This window comes from Biomphalaria glabrata, chromosome 5 (genome assembly GCF_947242115.1).
Source record: "Biomphalaria glabrata chromosome 5, xgBioGlab47.1, whole genome shotgun sequence".
NCBI lineage: Eukaryota > Metazoa > Mollusca > Gastropoda > Planorbidae > Biomphalaria > Biomphalaria glabrata.
The window spans coordinates 54307208-54320359 of record NC_074715.1 but is presented as its reverse complement, the minus strand read 5'-3'; the positions used below and the strand labels follow the sequence as shown (position 1 = coordinate 54320359).

The window sequence follows — 13152 nt, the reverse complement described above, 5'->3', positions numbered from 1 at the left end:
AAATATAATAGTATATTGAGAAATAATATAGATTCACACTAGTGAAATGTACATCTATTTCCTATTTAAATAGGTCTACATTCCCTAACTCTATCTTAATATATTAAGATTTTATTTATGTAATAGTTGGCAGCATATTATAACTCATTATATTTATTTTAACCAACAAAATCCATCTGGCAACAATTGGCTGCCTAGGAGCTGTTGCTATCATCATTCAAACATGGCGGCCGTATGTAAATCCGCCAGCGAAAACATGATCATACCCTCGATTCATTATTCAAACTCAGAAATGCCAACAAAAGGTTAGATCTATATGTTTGGAAAGAAAAAAACGTTACTGTAAGCCCAGAGGAAGACATGCTTCAAAGACAAATGCATAATTACAAAGGTAAGTCTAGATCTAGAGTTTTTTATTTACTAGACCAGCGTGTGCTTACACATGAAATCATAAAAATAAAATAATCATAATAATCATGAGATAATGAAACCTTTGCTTCATCAATCTTTGAATTCGACAAACGCAACGTGTTTATCATATCAATGAATCACATCTAGATCTATATATAGATCTAGACATTAAATAAATATCATGAAAGTGATTGCAAACATAGAGATCTATCCTTTTTTAGATCTAGTATAGATTTAGGGACATAGAATTAGATAGATCACATTAGAACTAGATTCTAGAATGACTAGATTTCACTAGATATTCTAGATTGAATCTAGATTGACTAGATCTAGACATCTAGATCTAGATTCTAAATCTAGATTATCATGTAGTTGTAGGACTTCAACTTGGTCTTTTTTTTTTTAAGATCTAATACATATATCAAGGTTCGTACGCGGTCTGGAAAAAGTCTGGAATTTCAGATTTCAGTCTTAAAAAAGTCTGGAAAATTGCTACTTTTCGAGGCAATTTTGTTAAATGTCTGGAAAAAGTCTGGAATTTGAAAAAAAAATTAATCTGGTGTCATTCAGCCCTCAGGCGCCGTAACCGGTAAAACGCTAGGCTGCTAGATCTAGTTGGGCATAGAGGCTTCCATTAATAGGCCTACTAGATCTATCTATTGTGAAAGCACGCGCAATCCACGGCATGTCGGTGAAATGCCAGCCAATTTCTAGACGGTGTACTTTAGACTTAAATCAGATTTAGTAATAGATCTAGTCCTAGACTAGTAACTAGTTTATTATGACTGCTGTTATCTTATCTTATATAATACAGACGTTACTTCAAAAAAGATGATGATTAGAAGATGTTATTCTATATTATCTAGATGGTCGATCAAATTTCAGTTAGGCTACCAAAGGTCGGGAAGTTTTTGGCCTAGATTTATTTATGCATGGGCGAAATTCCCCCCCCCCCCCTTTTTAAATAAAGAAAACAAATATATCTCGTCAATGACGTCAATATAGAATATATATATAGAGAGAGTCTAGATCTAGATCTTGAGTCTAAACCAAAAATATTTGGCAACAAGAATGACTTACTAGATCTAGGTCTACTACTAGATTTAGTCTCGATCTATGACTATGCGCGACTTTTATTACTAGATCTATATCTGTTCTAGGTCTACTAGATCTTCTAAATTCTACTAGACTAGATTACTAGATTTAGTCTTGATCTATGCACCACTTCTTAATAGATCAAGGTTTTCTAATGTTAGCCTCGATCTATGTGTGATTTACCCCCCCCCCCCATTAAATAAAGAAAACAAATTATATTATAATATATCTAGTCAACATAGAATATGCCTATAAGATCGGTAAAACTTCCCATCGAAGGCCCCTAGTTTTTTAGGTTAATTATTTGGCAGCTGTCTATGCGCACTTGAGTCTAAACTAAAAGACTAGGCCTTTAGAATGACTTCCATTACTAGGTCTAGAATTAGATTTAGTCTTCATCTATGCGCGAATTAGATTACTAGATCTAGGTCTACTACTAGATTTAGTACCTAATTTAGTCTCGATCTATGCGCGATTCCCCCCCCCCCCCTTTTCCCCTGTTAAATAAAGAAAACAAGTTATATTATATCTAGTCAACATAGAATATAGATCTAGATCTTAGTCTAAACTAAAAGATAAAAGTCTAGAGCACAAGAATGACTTAGATTACTAGGTCTGCAACTAGATTTAGTCTCGATCTATGCACGATTACCCCCCCCCCCCTTTTTTTTTTTCCCCAAATCTATTCAATGTAGAATATAGATCTTGAGTCTAAACTCAAAAACTAAAAAGACTTAGAATACTAGATCTACTACTAGATTTAGTCTTGATCTAAGTCTAGATTTAGATCTAGCATACTTAGCATATAGATCTATAATTATAATCTAGTATGGTTATGATATAGATTTAGATCTAGATATCAATATTATCAATTTTTACCCCGTTAAAAAAAACAAGTCAGTATTCACATAGGCCTATTGTGAATTAGACATAAGTAAGCCACTACTACAAATTAAATTTCAAGTTCAATACAGTTAATCTATCTCTAGATCTTTATTTAAAATTATCTCCTCCAATAGAATTGTAGGCCCTCTAACCTAGGCTAGTCTAAATAAGTCTTTACTTTTTAACTAGTGTCTAATGTTTAAGCCACTAAATATCTATATAAAAATTATAAAACTATTGGACTAGTTATGAGATTAAGAATAAGATTTTACAACTAAGTTAGGCCTATTAAACTATATAGGGCCTATTAAATTTCCCAAGTCTAAGTGCTACAAGATTAGTGACTTTTTTTCCCCCTTGTATCGTATGTTCCTTAATAATTGAAAATTATTATTACACCCTAGTCCAAACCTTCCACAGTACGACAGGGGTTAGTTATTTGCAGGGTTTGAACCCAAGATCATGAATACAGCAGTCCAGAGCACATATGGCATGCTCAGGTAGCCATCCTTTTTACTGTTAGTAAGTCTGGAAAACATAAGATAAATGTCTGGAAAATGTCTGGAATTCATTTTCACAAAAGTTGTATGAACCATGTTATATAGATCTACATGTAACATGTCTCTTTACATTTTTTACTTTTGATGAATACAATATATGATTCCTAAAATGCATTATAAAATTTAAAATAATCTTCATGTTGTACATAAATAGATGTGATGTGTACTTTCATACTATTGAATTTTTTTTTAAAGAACCTCTAATTTTTTTTTATTTGTTTGCAGCTCTGTTTTGGATACAGCTGGATCTGAAGCAGCAACAACGCAGCCTGCAAGTGCAGCTGAACGAAAAATAATTCTAACTGCAATTACTAACGCTGATAACACCAATAAGAGGCTGCCTGAAGATTTCATATACGTCATGATGAATTCAATGGAATTGACCACAATGGTCTCCTTGTTGTGCTGTCCACATTGCTTCGACAAAAAATTAACCATGTGCATCACACAATCAAAAGGCATGGTTCATTTGATTAAAATCAAATGCCTAAATTGTGAAACATATTTGTGGCCTGACTGGACCTCAAAAAAAAGTAATAATGTTCATCTGGATATTAATGTCCGCGCTGTCGCTGCATTAAAAGAATCTGGAATCTCGCATTCTAAATTTGATAGGTTTTGTGGACTTATGAGTATGCCCTGCATGCACAGAAATACTTATAACAATCTAGCTAACATAGTCAACACTGCTATAATTGAAGCTGGTGAAGAATGTATGATTAGGGCATCTGCTGTTGTGCATGGAAGAAACATTTCACAACCTCTGACTACAGATGATAGAATAAGTTCAACAGGCTGTCCTGTTATTACAGTTTCTTTTGATGGGACTTGGCATAAAAGGGGCCACTCATCTCATTCAGGAATTGGCAGTTATTGATTTTGATACTGGACTCGCCATCGACACCGAAGTCCTATCAAATTATTGCTGTGTTTGTGTTTCAAACTCTGCAGAACTAAATTTTGATGCCTCTAAGCATATGTGTCAAAAAAACTTCAGTGGCTCAGCAAATGCAATGGAGGCCGCAGCAGCATCCAAAATTTGTTCTCACTCTGTGGCATCAGAAAACTTGTTTATGGCATGATGCTGTGTGATGGTGATAGTAAATCACATTCATCTGCCATTACCAGCTCAGGATATGATGTAGAAATCTTAAAAGAGGACTGCATTAACCACATCTCAAAAAGAATGTTTAATGCTTTGAACAATTTAAAAATGTCTAACAAAAAAGAACTAAATTATAGGCTTACAAAGCCAAAAATTGAAAAAATTACAAATAACTATTCCAAAGTTCTGCGCCAAAATGCTCCTGACATTCAAAAAAATGAAGCTGGCTGTTATGGGCTCATTTTTTTATATGATGAGCTCAGACCTAGATCATAACCACAGGTTGTGTCCTGATGGCACTACATCTTGGTGTCACACTTTAAGAGATCAGAGGCACTAAAACAGCCATACAAAAAACATAATCAGACCATCACATCAGAAATAGGAAAACTGTTATTTCCTATAACAGACACAGATCTGTTAAAAACATGTTCAAGAATGGGAACACAAAACGCCAATGAATCTTTTCATTCCCTAATTTGGCAAAGATGCCCCAAAACAGAATTCGCAACATTAAAAACTAAGGACGGCGACATACCTTGCTGTTTTAGCCTGTTGGCATCAGTTTTTGACATATTAGGCGTTCCCTGGACACTAAAGAACATTTCTTCTAGTGAGAAAAAGCAAAATGTCAAACTACAGCTTGTTGTTAGAAAAAAAAGATCAATCACATAAGTGTCCAGGAGAAAAAAATTGAAAAAATGAAGAATTGAGCATGAGCACCGGGCAGAGGTTCTCGAAGGTCCAACCTATCAATCAGGCCATTTTAATGAATAGTTTTTTTATTATCTATTATGTTATATTATGTAAATATTCCCCTTTTTTTTTTCATTTTTATGGTTGCAATAAATATTTTATATCATTTTAAAAACTTTAAATGCGTTTTTCTCAAAATGTATTTTTAGGTGCATGTTGTCCACAAGAATCTCAAAATCTTTAGTTCTGTATAATTTAGACTAATAATTTTTCACATGTAGTTTATTGATAGTATATCATAGGTAATAGGCTGCAAAAATTTTCAAAATGTTTAATTTTCATAAAAAAAGAAAAATAATGATGTGACCGCAGGTGAAAAATGTGGTCGAAAAAAAATAAAAATTTTAAAAATTCATTTTGAGGTTATGATGCGACAAAATGTATTTAACCCATATACATTTTTTTTTAGTATACACTTCTTTCACTACATCTTTAATTAGGTGATTTAATGGCTGAAGGTTACAACCCATGACTTCTGAACCTGGTAAAGACAAGGGCTTTGAGATTCAGAATATTTATGATACCTCTAAGTCCACCAAACTCTAATGGGTACTAAAAATTAGAGTGTGGTATCAGCCAGGATAACCAACTACTTAGTAGGCTAAAGTTTATATTATTGATTAACATGCATGGCTAGATTCAGTGGCGTCACTAGGGTCGGTGTCACCCAGTGCGGTAGGCTCAGGCCCCCCCCCCCCAAAGGAAAACGGAATCTCTCCCTAAAAATAAACAACTATTGTGGGGTTTTTTTGTTTCTTAAAATTGAACAATAAAACTGTAAGCTAAATTATTGATTTGTTACACCCGAATTTAGGCAGTGTTATCACGGATTGGAAAGCAGGAGCCATCTTTCAAAAAGCACGGCCAATTTGAACAAACAAATCAATTAGCTTGGAGATGAAATCCACCTACTCAAAACAATCATTGTCCCAACGCCACCTTGAAAAAAGACTGAGCAGTGACGGCTGAGAAGGATCATTTGAATAACATACCGAGATAATGCTACCAATAGAGAAATATTTTCCATATCATTAGTGTCAATGTGTAATGCTGAGTTCTTGCTTCCTGAAGTACTCTAGACACGTGACAAGACGAATATTATAAACTGACTGAAGCTCGTTTCAGCAGACAAACATGAAGTTTATTTTACTACAATAATAATGAACTGCACTCCTTGTTAGTGCTACAAGTCAAGAAATAATAATCCTATCCGCATAGCAGCGGTATCAAATGTATCAATCACGTCCGCATCTCAGCGGGTAACAATAAGAACAATTACTACTAGTGACACTGGAGCTTCAACTATAGATATCCATTGAAATACGAATAATACCTTAATATTCAATAAGCACATAATGAAATCAACTCTCAAATATTATTAATCAACAATCATCAGTCCATCGACTTTCATCCTATATACATATATATACACCAGTCCAGGAAGCAACGTCCAACCTTCCTGGACCGGGAGCAAAACCTTACTGACTTGACTTGACTTGACTGAACTCCATAAAAGTCAACTTTATTCATTCTACTTCCTGTTTTCTACATCAGGAATTCCACGTGTCTTTTAAACTCTTAACATGACGTGAACTTTAGATCATGCAATGTCAACTAAGACTGTGACAATTAGACAAGACGAAACATGTTTACTTAAGTCATCCTTAACACGAAAGCCGAAAAGAGGAGCGCAAAAACATGCCGTCAACGTTTAATCATGGTGTCACACCGATTCAAGAGGAAAGTGTAACGGACTTAGGTTAGTTCTTTGAGGGGCTATTTAAATGCCCCAATTGTATATTGTCAAGAGAGGGGTGTGTAAAAAGTGAAATTGTGTGTGTGTGTGTTTGTTTATTTTATTAGTTGAGTTGTAGATTGTTTTTAGCACGGGGTTTTTCAAGGGGGGGGGGGGACAATAAAGTTTCCTGTGGTCCGTCTAGTCAGAAAGCTGACCTTGTCTGAGTAGGGTGTTGGTGATTGTTTTTCGGTTATTATGCCTAGAGTAAGGAGATGTTATATTATTATTCTTGCTATGTGTGCGTACTGAATATTTGGGGTAATGCTATGATGTGTCATGATACCCTTATGTAATATATTATATTATATATTATATTGTTTGCAGTAAATAAATACTAATTTTCTACTCCTTCGTTGAGTGTACTTTATAATACTTGTACGCTTGTAGAGAACTACAGTTTGGGCATAAATTAGCTCTCAAAGAACTAACCTAAGTCCGTTACAGAAAGTAGCTGTGGAGAAAGCTTGCAGCCCTATGTGTCGAATAGCGCGCGAGCGCTTATGTCAATGTGTTTCTCAACATTTTGCATTAATAAAATGTTACTTTCGCCACTCAACTGATCAGATAATTTGTTAAGGGGGAGCGCCTTAATCTCACTCAGAGTTGTCTATGTTTCTACATTTCTGAGCTTCATAATCTCTTTCCCGTGGCGTGTACAACGTAATATTTTTCTCATAATAGGAAAATTACTAGTCAAATCAAACTGAATTCAGAAAGTTTAGTACATGCTGATTCTAAAATGTGAGAAACATTCGAGGTAGAAATTTGTATTTTTAAAAGTTGTTTTTTTGGGAAAGTGCATTTTCTCGACTTGGGTGTCACCCCCTGATGGGTGCCACCCGGTGCGGCTTTGCACCCCACGCCTCTCCCCATAGTGACGCCACTGACTAGATTTAAACATGAAATGCGTAGGACGTATTTATCTTCTCTTTTGAAGTTATGTCTGTAATCTATATATATTTAAGCTTTAAATGCATGTGAAAATATTAGAGTTAGTAAGGAAGATAATGTGAAGTAGATTGTAAACTAAAAGAAAATGTTTTTGTAAAATAAAATATTGTATTGTCTTCATCACCTCATATCTGAACACAATATCATAATAAAGAACAAACAAGATGTGCTTTAATAGGTTTGTTAATTGACCTCAAAACAAATTTAAATAATAAACAGGTGTAGATTCGACTGATGAGATATCGGTGGACTAATTTAATTGGCTGTCAAGTAAAAAGTTGATTAATTACAGTTATGATTGGCTTATTCTACGACTTTAAATTATTAGGCTACCAACGCAGTTTGCACAGCACTCAGAGAAAATTATTATAGTTCGCCAACAGCTATAGAGCACAACGACCGACCGCTTAAAAATCCCGAAATTAAAAAATCCCAGTCTTCACCAAGACTCGAACCCAGGACCCCAGGTTTTGAAGTCAAGCACTTAACTACTCAACCATAGCGCCACCGGATATGTTACTTACGTGTAATTATTTCATTGATTGCTTACTAGTCCATCTGACAGACACATCATAATACCCAGTTTTACATAAAGTAACTAATCTTTTACAGACCAGTGTAACAAACCGTGTTAGTTATTATAATGGTAGGGCTAAATTCATAGTTGCACGAGGTCCAGGTGAATGTGTCTAAGGACAGATGAGAGAGCGAGTTGGTGATTGGGGCACAAATGAGAGAGAGAGAGTGCATATACTTTCAGAGGTTTAGTTTAGACTATAGTTTGGGTTTGAGTAAGTCGAGAGCTTATTAGTAGGAAAGTCTTATCGTAGATAGTCCTTGTTGGTGAGCGTTGTATTTTCTTTTGCGTTTATCTGCGTACGGGACGTACTACTTAATACGTAAATACGTAGAATAGTTAATAAAGTGTTTCATTAACTATCAAGTTCTGAGATGTGTCTCTTTAAAGAGTAGCCTATGTTCATAGGGCCGGATTTAGGACAGGACATGGTGGAGCTACTGCCCCAGTGAATCCACAAGAAAGGGGCCTCCACAAGATTTTAAGTCTCAAAATTTTGACGTTTCAGCCACTTTTATGTTTGTTGTTTTTTGTTTCGAAAATTTTTTCCGACAAAACTTTAAATTTTACGATTGACAAGAAAGAAGTGTATGCTTGTATCATGCTTACAACTTAGAAATGCAGTTTCGAATCTCTACGGCAGTGCGTCAAACCAGGACCTTACCCTCCACAAACTCAAAGATAAATTAAATGTACCTTCTTTGTTTAACTAAAAAAATACAATAAACATTTTGTTTAAGAGTCTATAAAGTATAAAGTAGAATAAATTTACAAGTAGGCCTACTTTGTTTCTTTCTTCCAAAACATGGCATATAGTTTTATTATTAATAAGTGGATTTTTTAATTTATGATTTTGAAAAAGTGTACGGGGCTCTACAAAATATCTCCCCGGGGGCCTCCACATAGTTAAATTTAGCCCTGTATGTTCATGTTACACTTTTACAAGTTAAGATGTTTCTGTCGTCAAGAAGCTAACTAAGGCTTAGAGTCGCTTTCCAGTTACCCAGCCCCCTAGACAATGACGTTTACAGCCAGGGCAACTCTTGAGAAAGGCTAGCGGTTCTCAACCTTTTTAGTGCTGCAACCCCCTAATAAGATTCTCCACTAAGCATCGAACCCCAACCATAATTTTTTATTCGTTCACGGACCAAGTTCAATCGCAATTGGCTAATGTTATAAAATCCTAATAGTAATGTCTATATTTGATATTAAACTGTTACTCAGCCCTGAGTTGTCAAGTTCTTTGAATTGGTTGTGTCGTGTGGTACAGTTTGCAGAGAATCTGGGTAGTGAGAAACGTTACAATATATATATATATCTTTGCCAGTGCTACAAAGCCAAGCAGCTTAATGACTTATAAGTAGATTAGTATAAAAGATATAATGAGAAACAAGGTAGTCTTAGACCAAGCTTAATTTAATGATCTAGATATAGTCTTTTTTTTTTTCAAGACTTTGCAGCTACCTTCGTGTACAAATAAAATGACATTGTGCAAAATTTTGAATGCCTGAGTCTTTAGAAAATGTGAATATGTTTATCTTCATGCATAGTGAAAACGAGATTGAATGAATTCTTGTGAATACAATGACATTGTGCTTATTTTTGTGTGAAATTAACAAATCTTTGGTCACGAAGTAACATTTTGTTTACACTACAGATGATTATATTGTGATTCGCCTCCTGTAACCATATTTTCTTCATAGAGAATGTATGTTTAACGCTTATAAAATAATTGATTTAATAGAGAAAACTTTTTCAAAGTATTATTATAAAAATTAAAGTGAGTTTACTACTTAACAGTACTTTGTAGTTGGGCTTCTAAGATTGTAATTGATTAACTTTTAAGGCCCTTTTTTCATTGCTCTTTTTATGGTCACTAATAGAAGTTGCTTTAAACTGGTATGCTCCTCCTGACATCCTCCAAAACTTAGTCAGTCATCATTGACACTTAAACATAACCATTCTCAATCTAATCATTGACACTAAGACATTACCATTCTCAATCTAATCATTGACACTAAGGCATTACCATTCTCAATCTAATCATTGACACTAAGACATTACCATTCTCAATCTAATCATTGACACTAAGACATTACCATTCTCAATCTAATCATTGACACTAAGACATTACCATTCTCAATCTAATCATTGACACTAAGACATTACCATTCTCAATCTAACCATTGACACTAAGGCATTACCATTCTCAATCTAATCATTGACACTAAGACATTACCATTCTCAATCTAATCATTGACACTAAGACATTACCATTCTCAATCTAATCATTGACACTAAGACATTACCATTCTCAATCTAATCATTGACACTAAGACATTACCATTCTCAATCTAATCATTGACACTAAGGCATTACCATTCTCAATCTAATCATTGACACTAAGACATTACCATTCTCAATCTAATCATTGACACTAAGACATTACCATTCTCAATCTAATCATTGACACTAAGGCATTACCATTCTCAATCTAATCATTGACACAAAAAAAATTACCTTCTTAATCTAAAAATTGACATAACATTCTCAATGTAATCATTGACACTATGACATTACCATTCTCAAAGTAATCATTGACACTAAGACCTTCCATTCTTAATCTAATCATTGACACTAAGTCATTACCATTCTCAATCTAATAATTGACACTAAGTCATTACCATTCTCAATCTAATCAATGAGGTTAAGATGTTTCCATTCTCAATCTAATCATTGACACTAAGACATTACCATTCTCAATCTAATCATTGACAATAAGACATTACCATTCTCAATCTAATCATTGACACTAAGTCATTACCATTCTCAATCTAATCATTGACACTTAGACATTACCATTCTCAATCTAATCATTGACACTAAGTCATTACCATTCTCAATGTAATCAATGAGGTTAAGATGTTTCCATTCTCAATCTAATGATTGACACTAAGACATTACCATTCTCAATCTAATCATTGACATAACATTCTCAATGTAATCAATGACACTAAGACATTACCATTCTCAATGTAATCATTGACACTAAGACATTACCATTCTCAATGTAATCATCGACACTAAGACATTACCATTCTCAATCTAATCATTGACACTAAGACATTACCATTCTCAATCTAATCATTGACACTAAGTCATTACCATTCTCAATTTAATCATTGACACTTAGACATTACCATTCTCAATCTAATCATTGACACTAAGTCATTACCATTCTCAATCTAATCAATGAGGTTAAGATGTTTCCATTCTCAATCTAATCATGGACACTAAGACATTACCATTCTCAATCTAATCATTGACATAACATTCTCAATGTAATCAATGACACTAAGACATTACCATTCTCAATGTAATCATTGACACTAAGACATTACCATTCTCAATGTAATCAATGACACTAAGTCATTACCATTCTCAATGTAATCATTGACACTAAGTCATTACCATTCTCAATGTAATCATTGACACTAAGTCATTACCATTCTCAATGTAATCATTGACACTAAGACATTACCATTCTCAATGTAATCATCGACACTAAGACATTACCATTCTCAATGTAATCATTGACACTAAGTCATTACCATTCTCAATGTAATCATTGACACTAAGTCATTTCCATTCTCAATCTAATCAATGAGGTTAAGATGTTTCCATTCTCAATCTAATCATTGACACTAAGACATTACCATTCCCAATCTAATTGACACTAAGACCTTCCATTCTTAATCTAATCATTGACACTAAGTCATTACCATTCTCAATCTAATCATTGACACTAAGTCATTACCATTCTCAATCTAATCAATGAGGTTAAGATGTTTCCATTCTCAATCTAATCATTGACATAACATTCTCAATGTAATCAATGACACTAAGACATTACCATACTCAATCTAATCATTGACACTAAGACATTACCATTCTCAATCTAGTCATTGACATAACATTCTCAATGTAATCAATGACACTAAGACATTACCATTCTCAATGTAATCATTGACACTAAGACATAACCATTCTCAATCTAATCATTGACACTAAAAAATTACCTTCTTAATCTAAAAATTGACATAACATTCTCAATGTAATCATTGACACTATGACATTACCATTCTCAAAGTAATCATTGACACTAAGACCTTCCATCCTTAATCTAATCATTGACACTAAGACATTACCATTCTCAATCTAGTCATTGACATAACATTCTCAATGTAATCAATGACACTAAGACATTACCATTCTCAATGTAATCATTGACACTAAGACCTTCCATTCTTAATCTAATCATTGACACTAAGTCATTACCATTCTCAATCTAATCATTGAGGTTAAGATGTTTCCATTCTCAATCTAATCATTGACACTAAGACATTACCATTCTCAATCTAATCATTGACATAACATTGTCAATGTAATCATTGACACTATGACATTACCATTCTCAATCTAATCATTGACATAACATTCTCAATGTAATCAATGACACTAAGACATTACCATTCTCAATGTAATCATCGAAACTAAGACATTACCATTCTCAATCTAATCATTGACATAACATTGTCAATGTAATCATTGACACTAAGACATTACCATTCTCAATCTAATCATTGACATAACATTCTCAATGTAATCAATGACACTAAGACATTACCATTCTCAATGTAATCATCGAAACTAAGACATTACCATTCTCAATCTAATCATTGACACTAAGACATAACCATTCTTAATCTAATCATTGACACTAAGTCATTACCATTCTCAATCTAATCATTGACACTAAGTCATTACCATTCTCAATCTAATCAATGAGGTTAAGATGTTTCCATTCTCAATCTAATCATTGACACTAAGACATTACCATTCTCAATCTAATCATTGACATAACATTCTCAATGTAATCATCGACACTAAGACATTACCATTCTCAATCTAATCATTGACACTAAGACATTACCATTCTCAATCTAATCATTGA

The 13152-nt window shown here is 33.8% G+C and overlaps 1 long non-coding RNA gene across 1 annotated transcript; it reads left to right on the top strand.

Annotated features, from left to right (window-relative positions):
* LOC129926398 (uncharacterized) lies at window positions 1–6955 on the top strand. The gene is made up of 2 exons (XR_008778054.1): window positions 1–391; window positions 3177–6955. It is a non-coding gene; the product is annotated as an uncharacterized LOC129926398 (long non-coding RNA).
* Window positions 6956–13152: the final 6197 nt, after the last annotated feature.